We start from the raw sequence: 17,001 nt of genomic DNA, 5'->3' as shown, positions 1-17,001 counted from the left end.
CTTCTATATTGCCTTCTGTTCTTCATCTCTGTTGTAATCTGTTGGTATTAAAAGGAAATAGTCTAGTCTAGTCTATAAAGAAGTTTAGGCATTTAAAGGACTCATGACCTGTCATTGGCTGGTTGAAGTGGCGTTTATTTATTCGGGTTACATTCTGACCGAATTATTTCACCTGCATACTAGGCAACTCCTGAAAATATTTTTCAATTTTTGTCAATTTTTCAATGCCACCAGCAAAAGGTTTCAGCTTTTTAACATCACAAGGATCGGGATATGGAAGTCTTGAAGGAATTCAAACATAGGCTAATGATGAATGACAATATGTGTAAAGTAGCCTCTTATACCAGCCAATGACCAGTCTGAAGCCCTGTAAATACCTGGACTTCTATATAACCTACTATAAAATGTTCTTATTTTATTTATTCATTAAGCATTTTATGTACCTATACATTTTGTATACATATAAGGGCGGGCATATTACCTTAAGATAATTTTTCCAAGTCTACCCAAACTTTTCAGTTTGAAAAAAATAATAGTTGGTAAATGGACATATTCCAGGTATTTTTGCAAATATTCTTTTTTTTTAAAGACAAAAAAATCTAACAAAAATCTACGCTACGCTATGAAAAGAGGAGGGGGAACGGGAAGGAAAAAAGGAGGAGAAAGGAAACACTTAATTTTTTCAACTTGATGTAAAATTTGACTAGTAATTAGTAGATTACTAGTATCAATCGCCTTGTATTTCTATGCATAATCAATTACATTGAACTTCAACTAATAGTTTTCAGTGTGACACTAATAATTTTCATTCTCTTGTTCTTCTTGAAATAAACAAAAGTTAAAACAGCCAATATTTGGGGACTGAAAACAATTATTGTACCCTTTTAAAAGAAAATGATTTCTTGCATTTATAACCAAAAATTTCATTTGATACATGTTAAATATAATACCATTTCATTGCAAAAATATAAATGTATGTTTATAATCAAATAATAAATTGTATTATATTTCATAATGCACTACATTATATCTTAGTAGTTATTGAAGACATTTTCCCTTCCAATATTTTCATATTCTCGTAATCCTGTCACAGTACTATATCTGTTTAGTTCCAGAGTCGTGTAAGCGAAGGTTGGTTTGGAGTACTTATAGTATGCCCTATGCCCATTCTTCTCCCATTACATGGGAAACATGATCAGACCAAGTTATTACATGGACATAACTATTATTTATGGCATTTGAAACAACTCAACAATAAACACTCGATATAAAGTATGTAATAAATATATATAGGAAATAAACTACCCACACCATTGGCGAAAAAACGGAATCGGAAAAACGGAATTTTATGGTAATATTATTTGCTTTATTATTATTCTGTAGATATCATCGGGCGTTTCCAGGAGACTATCGACAGCTAGCCAGACGCAGGTGTGAAGAAGAACCAACTTGGTTTAGGGCTCTTCTGAGACAAACCCCGTCGTGTATTCATTTACGCATCGGTCATGAGTGAACTGCAACAGAATTTTCGTATTGTCCCAGCGTTCTGTCATGCGTAGTCAAGGATGTTTACGGGGCATGGATATAAAAATATTGTCATATCTAAAGTATTGTCCACAGTGGCGTGCGTTCCATATAGGCACATAAACAGTGCCTACCTTCCTAGAATTTCATTAAAACAATTGAAAAAAAAACAAAAACGTGATTAACTATTTGTAAAATTTGAAAAATCGCCAGATAAAATTCAGTGAAGTACTGTGTCGTACCGATCGGCGCGCCGCCATCGGCCAGGGTCGGCTAAGGCACAAACTAAAAATGCTTACTTTGTTCACACTGCAGCTGCTGTTTATATGAACAAAACGTATATTTGTAGGTTTGTTTTCAGTTATAATTACGCTTGTATGGGTAACTTTGAAGGCAGTGTTTTTCATGTATAAACGAATACGTTACTGACATAACGTATTTTTCAATTATTATTTAATAAACGACGGTCAAAGATCAAATGTCAAATACATAACCTCAAACGACTGAAATCGGTTATTTTCGTAAAATCAAGAATATTGTCCACGTTTATTTTGTAAATAAAAAATGAAATGGAGTTCTGTGAAACTTGTGACAGTGACGGAAATATGTGTTAAACTGTTTTAAGAAACAACGCGTTATCTCAGTTAGCCTTTATGAGCAAAAAAACTCATGTGACGAGTGAAGGAAACTGTTTGGTAAGGTTTATTACTTATATTATGTAAATCGTATTTTTTTCTACTGCCTAGCCTAGTTAAAAACTCTGTGCACGCGACTGATCGTCCACAGTAAACGCTCCTTAAGCCACCGCCTCACCCTCAAGACCCTCGTTATGACTGCTGCGTCCGTTCTCTGACTTCCGCGTTGGAAATTAAATTATTATTAGTATGTTATCTATTTACTAGATACAATAATTTGAAAAGGGGGATAGCTAATCACGATATATATTCGCGCGAAAACGAGTTATTAGTATTAATATTTATGTAAATTTAAATTGTGAGAATTGTACATAATGTGCATTTACAAATTACACGATATATCTGTTCCATTTTTATAGTTTACTATTTTACATTCAATTTATGCTAAAAACATGCTTTAAAAATAAAACATTTACAGCCAAAACACATGAATCTTTGAAACAAAAAAATCATTTTTCCTTGGAAAAGTTTTTGAACTAAACTATTTTAAAAATGTAAGTAGTATAAGGTATAATAAGTTTACAATTGATGTATTTCTTCATTTTTTGTAACATTTTATTTGTACATTGTGGGGTTCATTGCCATACGCCAATTTCTTCTAACCAATTTAGTTTTACAATATTTGAGTTTGTCCAAATGTTTGCAGACAAAAGACTGGATTTCACCCCCTCGGGAGTCATTAGGATTAACAAATTACAACAGAGATGGAGAATACCTTAAAAAAGAGATTATGGCAGTCTAGACATTTACAGGGCTTATGATCTGTCGTCGGCTGGTTTAAGTGACCATTTTATACACTGTGTAACATTCGCCATTCTGCCCATGTTTAAACATTGTTACATATTTTATGGCCAGTTGCTTGGCATTATTAATTTATAAGAGTGTTTTTACATCGTAATATTTTATAGTCCCTGGACTGATATCTGAAGCATAAGACTGATCACCTTTTCTGCATGTTACAAAAATCATCTAGATACGCTGCTATTGGTGTACCAATGCAGTGCCCTATGCACCATTCGGTGTGGAAAGGTAATGATGATGATGATGCTCGGCATTAAATTTTGTTTTTTTTTTCGCCCTGTAATTCATAAGCGGACGCCTAGCGGCAGAATCCAAAAGCTGAGCAACTGTTTCCGAAAACGCTGTGCAAACTGGTGAAAAAAACATTTAAGCGCGTGGCTAGAGATAAATCAAGCAAGACGCAGTTAATAAACCGAGCTGGCGGGGCGTCAATATTAGCGTACGTTGCGGTTATTCTATTTTACTAGATCATGGATGTTCCAAGATGGATTTCCTTACACAACATTATTTTTTGGTATGTGTATTTTTTTGTACATACACAAATCTGGATTTCTCCCGAGGGGGAGTGTGTATATTTTTTTATTAATATCCCTACAGAGATGAGGTAGAATTTTTTTCAAATTCAGGATTATGGATATTCGAGCGTTTAAGTGGCCACTTAACCCAGCCAATGACAGGTCATAAGCCCTGTAAACGCTCGAATATCCATAATCCTGAATTTGAAAAAAATTCTACCTCATCTCTGTAGGGATATTAATATAAAAAAATAGATTTCCTTACATTTTTGTGTATTTTTTTTTAAAAGGTCCAATGTACCTGAAAATCCTTTAATTTTATTTTATTCTTTTATATATCTTGATATATATTTATATTCTGACGATAATACCATATCTGTCTTATGTCTACTCTGCAAAATGTCAGGAGGCAAATCAATGATCTACAATTAACAAATTCCATCCTTTGGAATTTTCTGAGTTAAAATGACGCCTCGGATTCCTATATGTTTGAAAATTTACATCGAAGAAAATTTAATTCTTAGACTATGCCGAACCTTTCCTAAGTTGCAATATTTGTGATACTTAAAAAAAACACATAATTACTAAACTACGCTCAGTAATGTTGATTTTTGGAAGGTATTCATTTAGTTACCAAGGAAGCATGCAAGAAGTCAAATTTACTTGAATAATGTACTGAATCTCCATTTAAATCTACGATCTCGCAACTAGATACCTTCGCCATCTGATATAAAAATGAAATATGCTCCAAGAAACATTAATTGTACTAAAACTTTTTTCTAACAATTTCGAAAATTCGAAGTGTGTAAAATAAATTGCCGACGACGAAGGGTTCAATAATTATTTCATAAAACCACGAATCCATGTAAGGCTCATATTTAATGCGCGTGAGTTTATTTATATATACGACACACTGCACCAATTTATTTTTTAATATTTATGTTTTAAAAAAGGTAGTTAAAAACATAAATTAAGATTTTTTTAAAAAGCATTAATTACATAAGAAATAACCCATTTTGAAAAAACCTTAACAACCCATGTATGAACACATTTTACAAATCCTATCAACGAACAGTAATTTCGAGAAAGATTTTTTTTTTTCAAAAAATAAAAGAGTACGGACTTCAGTGTAAAAACATATTTTTGAATAGATATTTCACCTATTTATAAGGCAGTGCGTTGTATATTGGAGTGATACATATTATGTTTTTATTTACAATAATTGTGCAGTAAGCAGATTTACGAAACAAATGTTAATAAATATAGGAAAACTGAGAAAGACACTAAATTCAGCAAATGCTTATACCCGTATGCAGAGACAAAACTTAAGGTGAGGAAAGTACATTCTAATCTCAAATGCGGAGAATAACCCAAAGGTGATGACAATAGAATGTACTTTCCTCACCTTAAGTTTTGTCTCTGCATACGGGTATTAGGATAGACATGTCAAAACGTGCACGTGAAGATGTATGAATATAAAATTAACAAATTTGAAAGATTATTGACAGGCGCCGTGGCGCAGTAGGAAAGACGGCCAACTGTGAAACTGGCGTCGCGGGCTCGATTCACGCCAGTTGCAAGAAAAAAATCAAAGAAAGATTTTTTTCTCAATTGGCCTGGTTGTTGTGGTGTGATTTTCATTACCTCCTTCCATATCCTTCTATCCTACTTGCTAACAAGCCTCTATATAGAGGCTTAGCGGGTTATTCCTTTTTTTTAAAGGCAGAGTCATATTTATTTATGTACAGATTGTTTGTATTTTTTTTATACAAAATAATGTCCCCTTACTAGGATGTCCCAGGCAAACATTTTACAAAATGTGAAACATGCCTTAGATTAGCTATTTAACAAATTTAACATAATAATAACAATAAATAACATAATTAATCCAATTAACCTAATTATCATTAACATAATAAACAATATAAACCTTAATAATCATTAAAAACATTACCAATATATATATAGACCAATAGAACAAATTTCATAAACAGTACACACATTTTACCCATTTGGCTTGATCCACTTATCGATCCGTGTGCAACCCACCTCCACTATCCATTTCTTAATAGCAGTAGGCCAATCCTCTTTGACCGAGGGTTGTATTTTTTTTTTTTGCAGCATCAGGGGGAGTATCTAGTAACTCTTGTATTTGTAACGAAATGTAGATTTCTAGGTGTTCTATCCTCTCTGCTTTCTCCTTCGGAGAAACGGCGTAAGGTTAGTTGGCTTGTGTTGTTATTGTTGATTTTCAAGCACTTAATAATAATAAGAATATTATATACATACAATAAATGTTCTGCCGTTTTAAGTAAAAATGGCAATATCTAGCAAAAATAAATAACTGTTTTGATAAATATACGGGAAAAAATATCAAAGACATAAAACATCAATTTCCTTAAAACTTTTTGAATGTTAGTTACTACCTTCTTGCCTGGAACGACAGCGTCGGAAAATCCAAAAACGAAAACATAAGTAATATATCTTAGATACGATTTTTTGTTATTAAGTTACTTTTACATATATATCAATGAACTTATTATGGCTTTTAAGGCTATTATTAGATTCAGGAAAACTATTTTTTGCACAGCGTTATTTTGAAACCGTGTAAACCGGGAGTTGCGTGTGTTTAGTTGAAATACCATATAATTGATTCAACAAAATGTATCTAATGAAATGTAACTTATTAGACACGAAAACCACTTTCTCATTTTCCCAATTGATAAACGATCTTCATGATCGAGGCAAGGATAGGATATCAATTTGAGATTACAATATCTTAATTTATATATTAACTACAACTTCGAAAACCTCTCGCTTCGAACTGCATTCCTAGAGAGACGTTTAATGTTTCTTCTTACATCCTTTGGTATTTCTCGTCTCCTGATAATTCGCACTGAGGTGTTTTAATCCTTGCAACCATATTTTAGACTCCAGATCTACAGGAGACACAATATTATAAATAGATAGACGATAAAATAATGTACTTACATTAATGTATACATTGAATCTTATATAAAATAAATCGTCAGCTCCTTTTTTTTTTATTTTGTGAAAATGATAAATTAAGAGGTAATTTAAATACAATGTTATTGATACATTGTTACTTTTTTGCAGCTAATTAAAGTCTAGAAATACTCGGTTAAGCTTATACTATATTGTGTCTGCGTGAAAGATGTTACTGTGAAAGCACTTAATTTATTTATGTAAATCTTAAAAGAAAACATCAAAGGTTCTTTCTAAAAAAATTTTTTTTTTTCTAAAAATTGTTTAATAAAGCATGTGTTATTTTCGCAATAAAAAGACTGCTTTCACAAGTAACCACAAAAAAGAAATTTATCACTACGCAAATATTATTAAAGCTTTGAAAAAAAAAATAAAAAAAATAATCACTTACCGGCTTTTCTATGTTAACCGGTTTCGAGACGTACCAAACATGCAAAGCCCATCGCCTTCACTATAGTTGTTGCACAAAAATATAAAACCAACACGACATGCATTATAATAATCAATCATGCATTGATTAGGTTACTAAAATATTTTATGTTATGGAAGAAATAGTTAGAAAAAAGAGGTCTACCTTGTATCCTCTAGGATGAAGAGGGGGACGTGAGTTTAATAGGTGTGATTCTTACAATGTAATATAATGGGCTATATTGAAAGGTTGTTTGAAAATTGATCAAAGGAATATTATTTTTTAAAGCTTTCCTAATGTATTTTTACACCCAAGGTACTTTTAATCCTTTTTTATTTGTATGTAAGATTTTGACTCCTGCATCTTTATTAAAGTCACGATTGAAATTGATTAGGTGATTTGCGAATTCTGTTTTATTATTAGGTATTTGTATTAAAATAATATACTGTTTCATTTTATCACAGCTTGGGGTAAACAGCAATTTTGCTTATTCACACAAAAAAAAAAGTATTTTAACAGAGATCAAAAATGTTTTTTTGACGGGAAAATTGAAGTCTAGACATTCACAAGGCTGTTATTAGCTAGTGATAACTTTACACACTGTGACACCCACAATTTTGCCCATGTTCAAAGATCCATATTTCTTCATTTCTTGATTTTTGTAATGTTATAAATTTTTCTTCTTAAACTCAACTTCAATTCCAAGATAATTTATCATCATTATATGCTAATCTATAACTGATGGTGCATAAGGCACTACATTAGTATAGTTGATCCAATATTGAGTCCTTTTTTTTTCATTTCATTTTGATCCACATCCAGTCATACGCGTCTGGTGCCAGTTTAGAGGCAGTGAAATATTGCAGTTGTAATATTCCAAATATGTCATGTTGGCTCTCTCAGGAGTTGAACCCGGTACCTCAAGCATAGTCGACAAATACACCAACTGGGTGGATTTTTCTCCACGATTTCTTGTTTCAAGAATTTTACCTAACTGTTGCCATTAGCGTATTGGATCCAGTTTTTAAAGGACAAGAACTCGTGCTTAGAACAATGAAAAAAGTACCTTTTCGCTATCCTTCAAAAGAATTGTTTGATAATTGTAAAGTTCTAGATGTGCGACAGCTATTTGTCAAGGAGGCACTTGTGAAGTTCTGGAAATCTGTAGATAAAGTCAGGACACAGCAAAATATACAGGCCCGATCAGCGGGAAGGATTAATTACCTTAGCCCAACCACTCACTTGAAGCTAGCTCAAAGAAACTTTACCTTCCTGGCTCCGAATTTTTTTAATGAACTTCTTTCCGGCAGCCATAAAAAACTCCACAAGTGCCAATGTATTTAAGAAAAATGTTTGCAATTGGTTGCTACACATCGATAGGGACGAGATTGTCAATTTTTGTCAAGTACGAAATTAGCAAAAATTTACAAATCTGCTTTCCTTCCATACTCTTAACTTTTATTTGCTTTTTATAAATATTGATAATTTTTATGTTTTTCTTATTATTTATTTTTGTATAATTTGATTTAGTACGTACTATTATTTGGTATAAGATTTCTTGGTCCTATTTTTTATATTTCTTACTATAATTGAGTGAATTTCTATAAAACATAACTCAATTTTCATTTCAATTATGCCTTTATATATATGTATTATTTTTCTGATGATTTAAATGATGCTCTTATTTTGTATTTTTTTTTATATATTTTTTTTTAATGCTACTATATTTTACTATTATTTTGTTGATTTAAATGATACCACTATTTTGTATATTTGATTATGTGTGATTCTTAATTTGTATAATTTATATTTTAAAAATTATTTCTAATTATCTTTTTTGCATTGTATTATTTGGAATTTGATTATTTATTACATGTACCTTTTTTTCTAGATTGTGATTCTATGTCATTATAATTGGATCTAATTAATTTTACTATGTATTTTTATTGTGGCTTGACACGGGCATAGCCTAAAAAGTCTTAATAAGTTCACAAATATTTAATTTTGTAATTTTGAATGAATAAATAAATAAAATAAATAAATAAAATAAAATAAATAAATAAATTTAGTCGAAAACACTTGTCCAGTATTCTAATTGTATTCCACACAAATAACTATGTTTTTGATACGCTCGAACACAAATATGATAAGAAATTGTTTTTCTAAATCATACTTTTATTTTGTTATAACTATGTGATTTGAGGCTCCTGGCATTTCTGCACTGCGCGCATCTAGACCTGTTTTGTTATATTTTTTTTATAAAGTATCAGAATAAAATTGTCTCTATCAGTAGCTACATTTTCCGTTTTTCAAAATAATTAATCATATTTGTACATCGAACGTCCTCGACAGCGTGCCCTTTTACAGGGCACTGTAGATTGAACAAACACCTTGCTAGAACGAACCTTTTCGAAACTTCTAGATAAAGGTTCTGCAGTGCAGATGAGGAAACACCTATTCACATTTGAATGTGATGCTTTACATCATAAAATAAGTCTTATCTTCGGGGGACCACTGAGTTAAACCTGAGGATGTTAAAGAGCTCGCTCCCTATCTAATAGTCCGATACTTTACAAATCTGGGCTTGGAGAGGAAGATTTAGCAAAATGAGAACTCTCGCATTCCACAAAGTAGCCAGGCTCTTTATAGACCTGGGCTTAGAGGGCGAGAACTGTTTATAGAAACCCGTCATAATAGATCTTCACAGGTCGCAGTGACGTCAGAAGCTTGTATAACACTGACTTCAACTCTTCAGAATAATACCGTGAGTCCAAAGACCGACAGTTTCCATTTTTCGACACCTATTTATCATATTTAAATACCATACGTCCGAAGACGGCAAATAAAACTGAGCGGTTTTAATCAAAACAATAAAACGGTAAAAATACACGAACGATAAATACTTTTTTAAATAATTTTCAAAGAAAAACCCGCTTAGCCTCTATCAGAGGCTCGTCAGCAGATGAGAAAGATGGGACGAGGTAATAAAAAATACACCACAAAACCCAGACTAATTGAGAAAATAATTTTTGTCGGTTTTTTTTTTTGCAACTGTTAGCCGTCTAACCAACTGCACGACGGTGGCTATCAAACTAACAAACAAAAACAAAACAAACTATCACGCCGTTTCTTCGTAAAGGTATGCAGAGAGGGTAGAACGCCATAGCACCCTGTCTTTACATACTGATCTACATTCATACATCTGAGAATGCACGCGCGCCGATTATTCCGACTTTTGACATGTCCATCTTCAAGTGTTGGATTTGGTCATATGTTTTTCTTGGTCTTCCTCTATTTCTGAACAGCCTATCCATGAACATTCGCATCGTAAATGTTTTTAGCCGTTCTTTTGCTTTTCATTCGCTCTACATGTCCAATACAACGCAGACGTCCTTTCTTGATTTTTTCGATAGTGCTTATCTCAACCCTACATAATATTCGGATCTCAAGCGTCATAAGTTTCTATGCAGAAAAGTCAGACCGCATTTCCTCTCAACGTCGATTTTAACTCTTGACTGATTGCTTTAAAATCCATGTAGAAACGGTGGTGTAACGTCGCGTTACATTAACAAAAAGACGAGTGATTTGAAATATGGATATATTCGAGATTGTTTAAAATATGTTTTTCATCGTTTATAAATAATGTAATCACACAATGTTGACCTATTACAGCAACTTCGACTTCATTATTTATAAAAATAAGAGATATATCAAGTCTTGTTTTATTTGATATGTAGACGTATGTATGTGACATCATAGCCGCCGCACAAGGGTTAACTATAACATGGAGATGACTTCGTTTGAATCTAGAATTTCAAATCCACATTTAATATCTCCGATTTTATTATTTCAAAGTATCAGTAGACATCACTGGTGTATCGTGATCTGGCCGGATTTATCTGCTACACATCTCCATCCGCCTTGGCTCGCGATCTTGGTATAATATTCAATAAAGAAATTACATAATGTACGTGCGGCCGGGGCATAAATAATATATTATGCCGTCCGCATTATTTATGCCCCACGTTGTGTTCGGGAAGTTTGGGGAGGGGAGAAAGGCCCGCGGCTGGTACTGCGCATGCGCAGATCAAATAAAAACTTAATACGCGCGGTGATAAAAAATATATAAATATTTGGGTTTTTAAGATTTATCTAGGTATTTTAGTCGAATGAGTAGTAAATAACTTAATACTAATAAATGGGAATCATGTGGTAGAGTGGGGTTCGAACCTCGGACAACTGATTTATTAGTCCGCGACACTAAAACATGATCGCAACGCGGTTATTCCCTTTGGGTCTTACTTATGAACCTGGTATAAAATTATGTTTAGGCATAGAATAAGGATAATAAGGATGGAAATATCATCCTTATTCTACCACTATAATAAGGATGGTATTCCCATCCGTATTTGCCACCATGCCAAGGTTTATGAGTAAAGTAACTCAATATTGATCAACTTGCCGCTTATATGCAAGTAATTTCGAAAAACCATTCCCAAAATATTGACAGTTAAATCTAGAATTCTCACAACACTGGACTAAGGGTTCCCTGTTCGTTCCTTGAATTACAAATTACTTCGGAGAATAAACATCAATTTGCGTTATTCCAAGGTTGTTCAATGATCTCCCGCAAACCTTCATTACCATAAAAGATCTTCAATTGAAAAAAAAAACATAATAATAGCTGCTAAATACTAAGTGTCCGTTGAAATATAATAAATAAATATGTTCAATATAAAAATGTGTAAAATAAACATGTCTAAAAAAAAATGTGTCCCACCGAAAAGTCTTCAGACTAAGCGGGTAACTTATTGTAATCTGTATTAAAAAATACAAAATAAACGCTTCCAGTAGCACTGTAACTAAAACCAACTGATCTAAGAATAAACCAATAGATGGAAGAATTATAACAATATGGAGGTTTAAAAATTTAATGGAATAGTGAATATTACACAGTGTATATAGTGACTATTAAAGCCAGCCAATGACAGGTAAAAGCTGTGCAAATGCCTACACTTCCATTTCTGCTTCTTTAAAAACTTACCTATTTCTGTTAAATTTTTATCTAACCAATACCTTCTTGTGTGCAGCCACGTTATGTCTTTTACTCCGATTGGCCGACCAATTCAGCCCATGGGTGGTCTCCCGCGAGGCCCGCCAATTATTTGGGTGTTGCTCGAAGCTAATAACGGCAGGGTCCAGACAAAATTACGACTTCGTGAGTCCAAAAAGCACGTCAAAAGCTTTTCTCTCCATCAAAAGTTCAAACCAAATCCCTCCTTACAACCCAGCGCCGAGGATCGAGTTTTGGAACGTCATATTCGTGTTGTTACGGCGGATATCTTTTCCAGTGTCGATGCTTTTTTCTCTTTACTCTTTTGAATCTGCATCTTGGTGTCCTTTTTTAACCGGCCCGTGAAATCTTTTTGACCCCGTCCCGAAGTGTGGACTCGGGGTCACCCGGTATATAAACACGATGTATCGATATAAAATAATAATAAAGGCTTAACCCTTTAAGAGGATGTGCGTCGACTTTTCTTCAGACAAACTTATTCTCGTATTTTCTTCTAAAGATATTCACAATTGGCGTTTCCTCATAATTCGTTTTTTCAAATAAATTATCTGTTAAAAGCGCTAGGACCACCTGAAAACCCTAAAATCGCCTAGTTTTATCTGACATCTTCGAATGCACGGTATACTAATATGATAACTATTTTTGAAAAAAACCTTAATAAATAAAATTTCTTTCAGGCACTTTTTCTTAAAAGAATATCAGTTTAGTTTTGTAGCGCGGAAAACGGGAATACGAGACATAAATTTTAGTTCAGCATAATAAGTCCGACATACAGTTATCTTTTTTGCACAGTGCTCGGGGAGGCATCTGCAAGAGAGTTACAGAAAAACTAAATTCATCATCATCATTCTCTTTACGCACCTAATAGTGCATAAAGCACTGCATTGGTACACTAATCGCAGTGTATCTTTAAAAAAAATTGCACGAAGGTAAGATGATCAGTCTTACGCTTATCAGGTAGCAGTCCCGGGACAATGAAATATTCTAGTGTAAAAACAAATTTAAAAAAAAATAAAAGGAATGTTGGAAATTTAACCCCATAAAAAAGATAAATAGAAAGTTTTATTATATAAGGAAGGAATTATTTTTTCAAATTGTAACATAAGTAACTCAATGCTTAAAAATGGGAATATTTTTTGTAACAAATATTGTAGCTTTCATTTGTTTATCCCTAAAGTCTTTTTTATTGGTTGTATAGTTGATTTATTGTTTTATCGTTTAATAAAATTAGAAATAAAAAATTAACAATAATTTAAAGATTTTTTTTTATTGAAAATAATATACCACATTACCAAATGAAGGTGCTTTGTTTTGAAAGAAGTGAAAATTTCTGATTTTTTGAAAACCACGTTATTTTCAATGTTGCGTATGAATAAATAAATACTTTTTAACATTTAGTTTAGGTACATACATACATACATATATATGTGATCATTGTGATCTATGTGATCGATCCCACATCACGCACAAGAGGTTGTTTTTTTTTGGTGTTGAATTTCTTTTGTAATTTGCGCCCAATATGTATTTTTTATGTAAAAAATATTTAAAAAAAATAATAAAAATGTGCACTTTAAAGGGTTAAAGCTCTACATCATGTGAACCGCCTATTTTTATATCCCAATTATATTTGTTAATTTTATTTCATTTTTATATTTTTCATATAAACGCCTCAAACGCTTTCAAAACATAATCAAATATACAAATATGTATGAGGAAAGACATTCAAATTAGTAAGTAAAGTTTTATTTTATTATTTTATTTATTTTATTCGTTTTATTAATTTTATTTATTTTATTCATTTTATTTGTTTTATTTTATTTAAACGCCCTGGCGGGCTTTTACGTTATGAAAAATAAGCCGATATGGTAATTTAAACCAAATACTGATAGCAAGTATAAAATAATTTACTACAAGAATACGAATTTAATGGAAAGAAATTGAAATAAATAAAACCATAAAAACAATGAATGGCTAAATGACCCAATAAATTATAATATCATTATTAAAGTCTTTTATTAAATTTGGATTTTGAACAGCAAAAGATATCAATAGAGCTAAATTCATTGCCAAGTGTATGTAGTCTCTAGACTTCTAGTCTTCTAGATTTAAGGGCATTGGAAGCAAAGATAGCAACCTGCAAAATTTTTTTTTTTTTGATTTTGATGTCATTCTGTAGTTTACCAACTTTATTTTTATCAAAATCATGAGTTGAGTTGCAAACTTAGTTTAAATCATACTTCTGATGGTTTGAAAATAGTGTTTGGAAGCAAACATAGCAATATCCATCAGCCATTTTATTCGACCAATGACAGGGTTGAGATTTAAATTTTCAAAATGGCCGCGCCATACAAATATTACGAAAGTTTTTTGAATTCGTGTTTCGATTAAAGATAATTTATTGGTATCTTAAAGTTTAAGTTCAGTGAAAATAACATTTCTAACATGAAGACTCTCTTTGGCATTGGTGTAGCAGTGATTGTAATTTTTCTCGAAAACACCAAAACGGGAGTTTGCTATATTTGCTTCCAACGTCCTCATTTGTTTATTTATTTACATAAAATGGCGTTTTGTGAGTCTGACAGGTCCGAGTAAAGGGTACGTTGAATGTTGAGGTTCGTTAAATCAAGGACGTCCAAACAGCCATTTCAAATTTTATATTTAATCACCATATCACTAACTGTTCGTCTACTAGATAATGTTTTTAAGTTAAGTTTACACATTTAAGAATTATAATCAATTTGCTCAAGAGGAATTAATAGTTTAAAATTTATAAATCTTAAGAATTAACGTTGAATTTTTTCTAATTTATATTGGTGAGACATATAAAACGAAGACCAAATTGTAGAATTTTATTCTATATTACTACGAATTAATCGAACAAACATCGTTTTAAATTAATTTAGTGAACTGAAATCTGTTGCTGCTTGTAGTATAAAATTTAAACATTTCATGGCTTTATTGTAATTTCATTATAGCGATAGTTCATTATGAAATTTAAAACTTAATGAATGAGACCTTGACACAATCGACTAAGTGTGATAGACCAGTAACCGGTTTCATCGCTCTAGCGACATCATCAGACTGATATGGGTTTTAAGAAGCTTAAACTAAGTCAATATTACAGGCTGTGAAACCGTAATATAACTAATAACTTAGTTATTGATTTTCAGAATTGACGAAAATGAATTATTTTAAAAAAATGAACGTGGAAGCCGAAGAATTCACATATGATCTGTCATTGACTGGTGTAAGCTATCAGATCATGGCACGTCATATGCCCTGTAAATACCTTAACATTTACATTCTTAAAAAAAATGTTAGTTCTTTTTTTTCAATTACTAAACTGCTTCTCTAGGGATAGCTTCCCCGCTTTAAGGCAGTAAATATATATATTTTTAAAATAAATACAAGATTCAAAAAAACTAATTAGTTTATATTATTATTAGAGCACACACAAGAATATGCTTACGTGTGCTCTACTTTCAGATTCAAAAATTAATAATAAATATATGACACACCCAAATCATTCATTACCAGTAAAGTCATTACCAATAAAACTAGAAATCAACTATCTTTGTTGAGTTATGTGTCAGTTTGTTAAAAATCCTTGATTGTTAAATTCAAACAGAATAAATTAGTAAAAAAATGCTTCTCAATAGTTAAAGCATGAAATGGTAAACACGAGTATTATTTTAAAAGGCGATTAAAAAAAACATATTTTTCGGTAAAGATTGCTTTATTTTATTTTGCATAAATAAAAAAAAACTAAATAATAAAATCAATTAAAATTAGTAAAGATTTAATGTAAAGTAATGATTTGTACAGTACATAAATATTTTCATGAATTTATTCCAAAATATTGTTTATAAAGCATTGACTTTAACAACATATATGTATGTACAATGCTTAAAAAATATCCGGTAAAACAATTATTATATAACATTTTTAATAAATGTTTTAATTCTAGGTTATTTTGTAGTTAAGATGCTTTAAATTAAAAATCGAAACGTTACATGACTGGAAAATAAATAGTAAAGCACATAAAAAAATATTGTGTTCTTATTCCTTAATAATAGAAAATGCGGTTAAGTTAATATAATATTACAGTATTTTTTAAGTTTGAATTCTTTACATGTTGAGACCTCAGAGTAATAATTCTCTAGATCAGCCCTTAAGTTCTATTGCATACAACAAAAGCGTTCCAAATTTTTGGTTGGGTTTTAGTTTGGTTTTAAGTTTAGCAACAAACGTCTAAAGGACGTCATAAAATGTATACACATTTTAGAAAAGAGTTAATTTTTATAAAAATACGGATTGCTCATGGAAACAATATATTGCTTTTCAAAATTGTTATTGTTTTCAAACACATTTGAATTATATAAAAAAAAGATTCATACTTCATTTGTTTTTACAAATCATTTGCAAATTATTCAGGGGACTTAATTAAAACTAGAATAATCATGGACATAGGTATTTCATAGTAAAATGTACTGACTCTCTGAATATTATGTTTTACTTTTTTAAGATTTTAATAGAAAATGTACGTAACTGCTTTGATCGGATGGGAATGCCAGGAATCCATGATGTGACAATGTGACAGTTGTTTTCTCAATGAGTGGCATACCGGATGCCGGAAACAGCTTTTCACACGTCACGATTGTAATCGAATTTTAAATTTAGTAGAAGAGTAAAGTAGGGGAGTATTTACTTTTTACAAATGAATAATCCATACACACTTTATTTTAAATATGAGAGTTAACCATTTTAAGCAATCCACCTTTTTAATTAAAAAGCTCTTAATATGTATTTTTAACAATGTATTAGGTATGTGTTTTCGTTATAAAACTATATTTCCGTATATGTTTATAATATATGCATGTACTTTTGTATTTTAGTAAGCGTATTTGACAAAATAATCATAATATTATAAACAAACATGATTTTAACATTATGTGATTCATTTCTAAATTATTTCAC

This window comes from Micrasema longulum, unplaced genomic scaffold, assembly GCF_059751315.1.
Source record: "Micrasema longulum isolate JH-2025_06_02 unplaced genomic scaffold, ASM5975131v1 h1tg000113l, whole genome shotgun sequence".
NCBI lineage: Eukaryota > Metazoa > Arthropoda > Insecta > Trichoptera > Brachycentridae > Micrasema > Micrasema longulum.
This window is presented reverse-complemented; position numbering follows the sequence as displayed.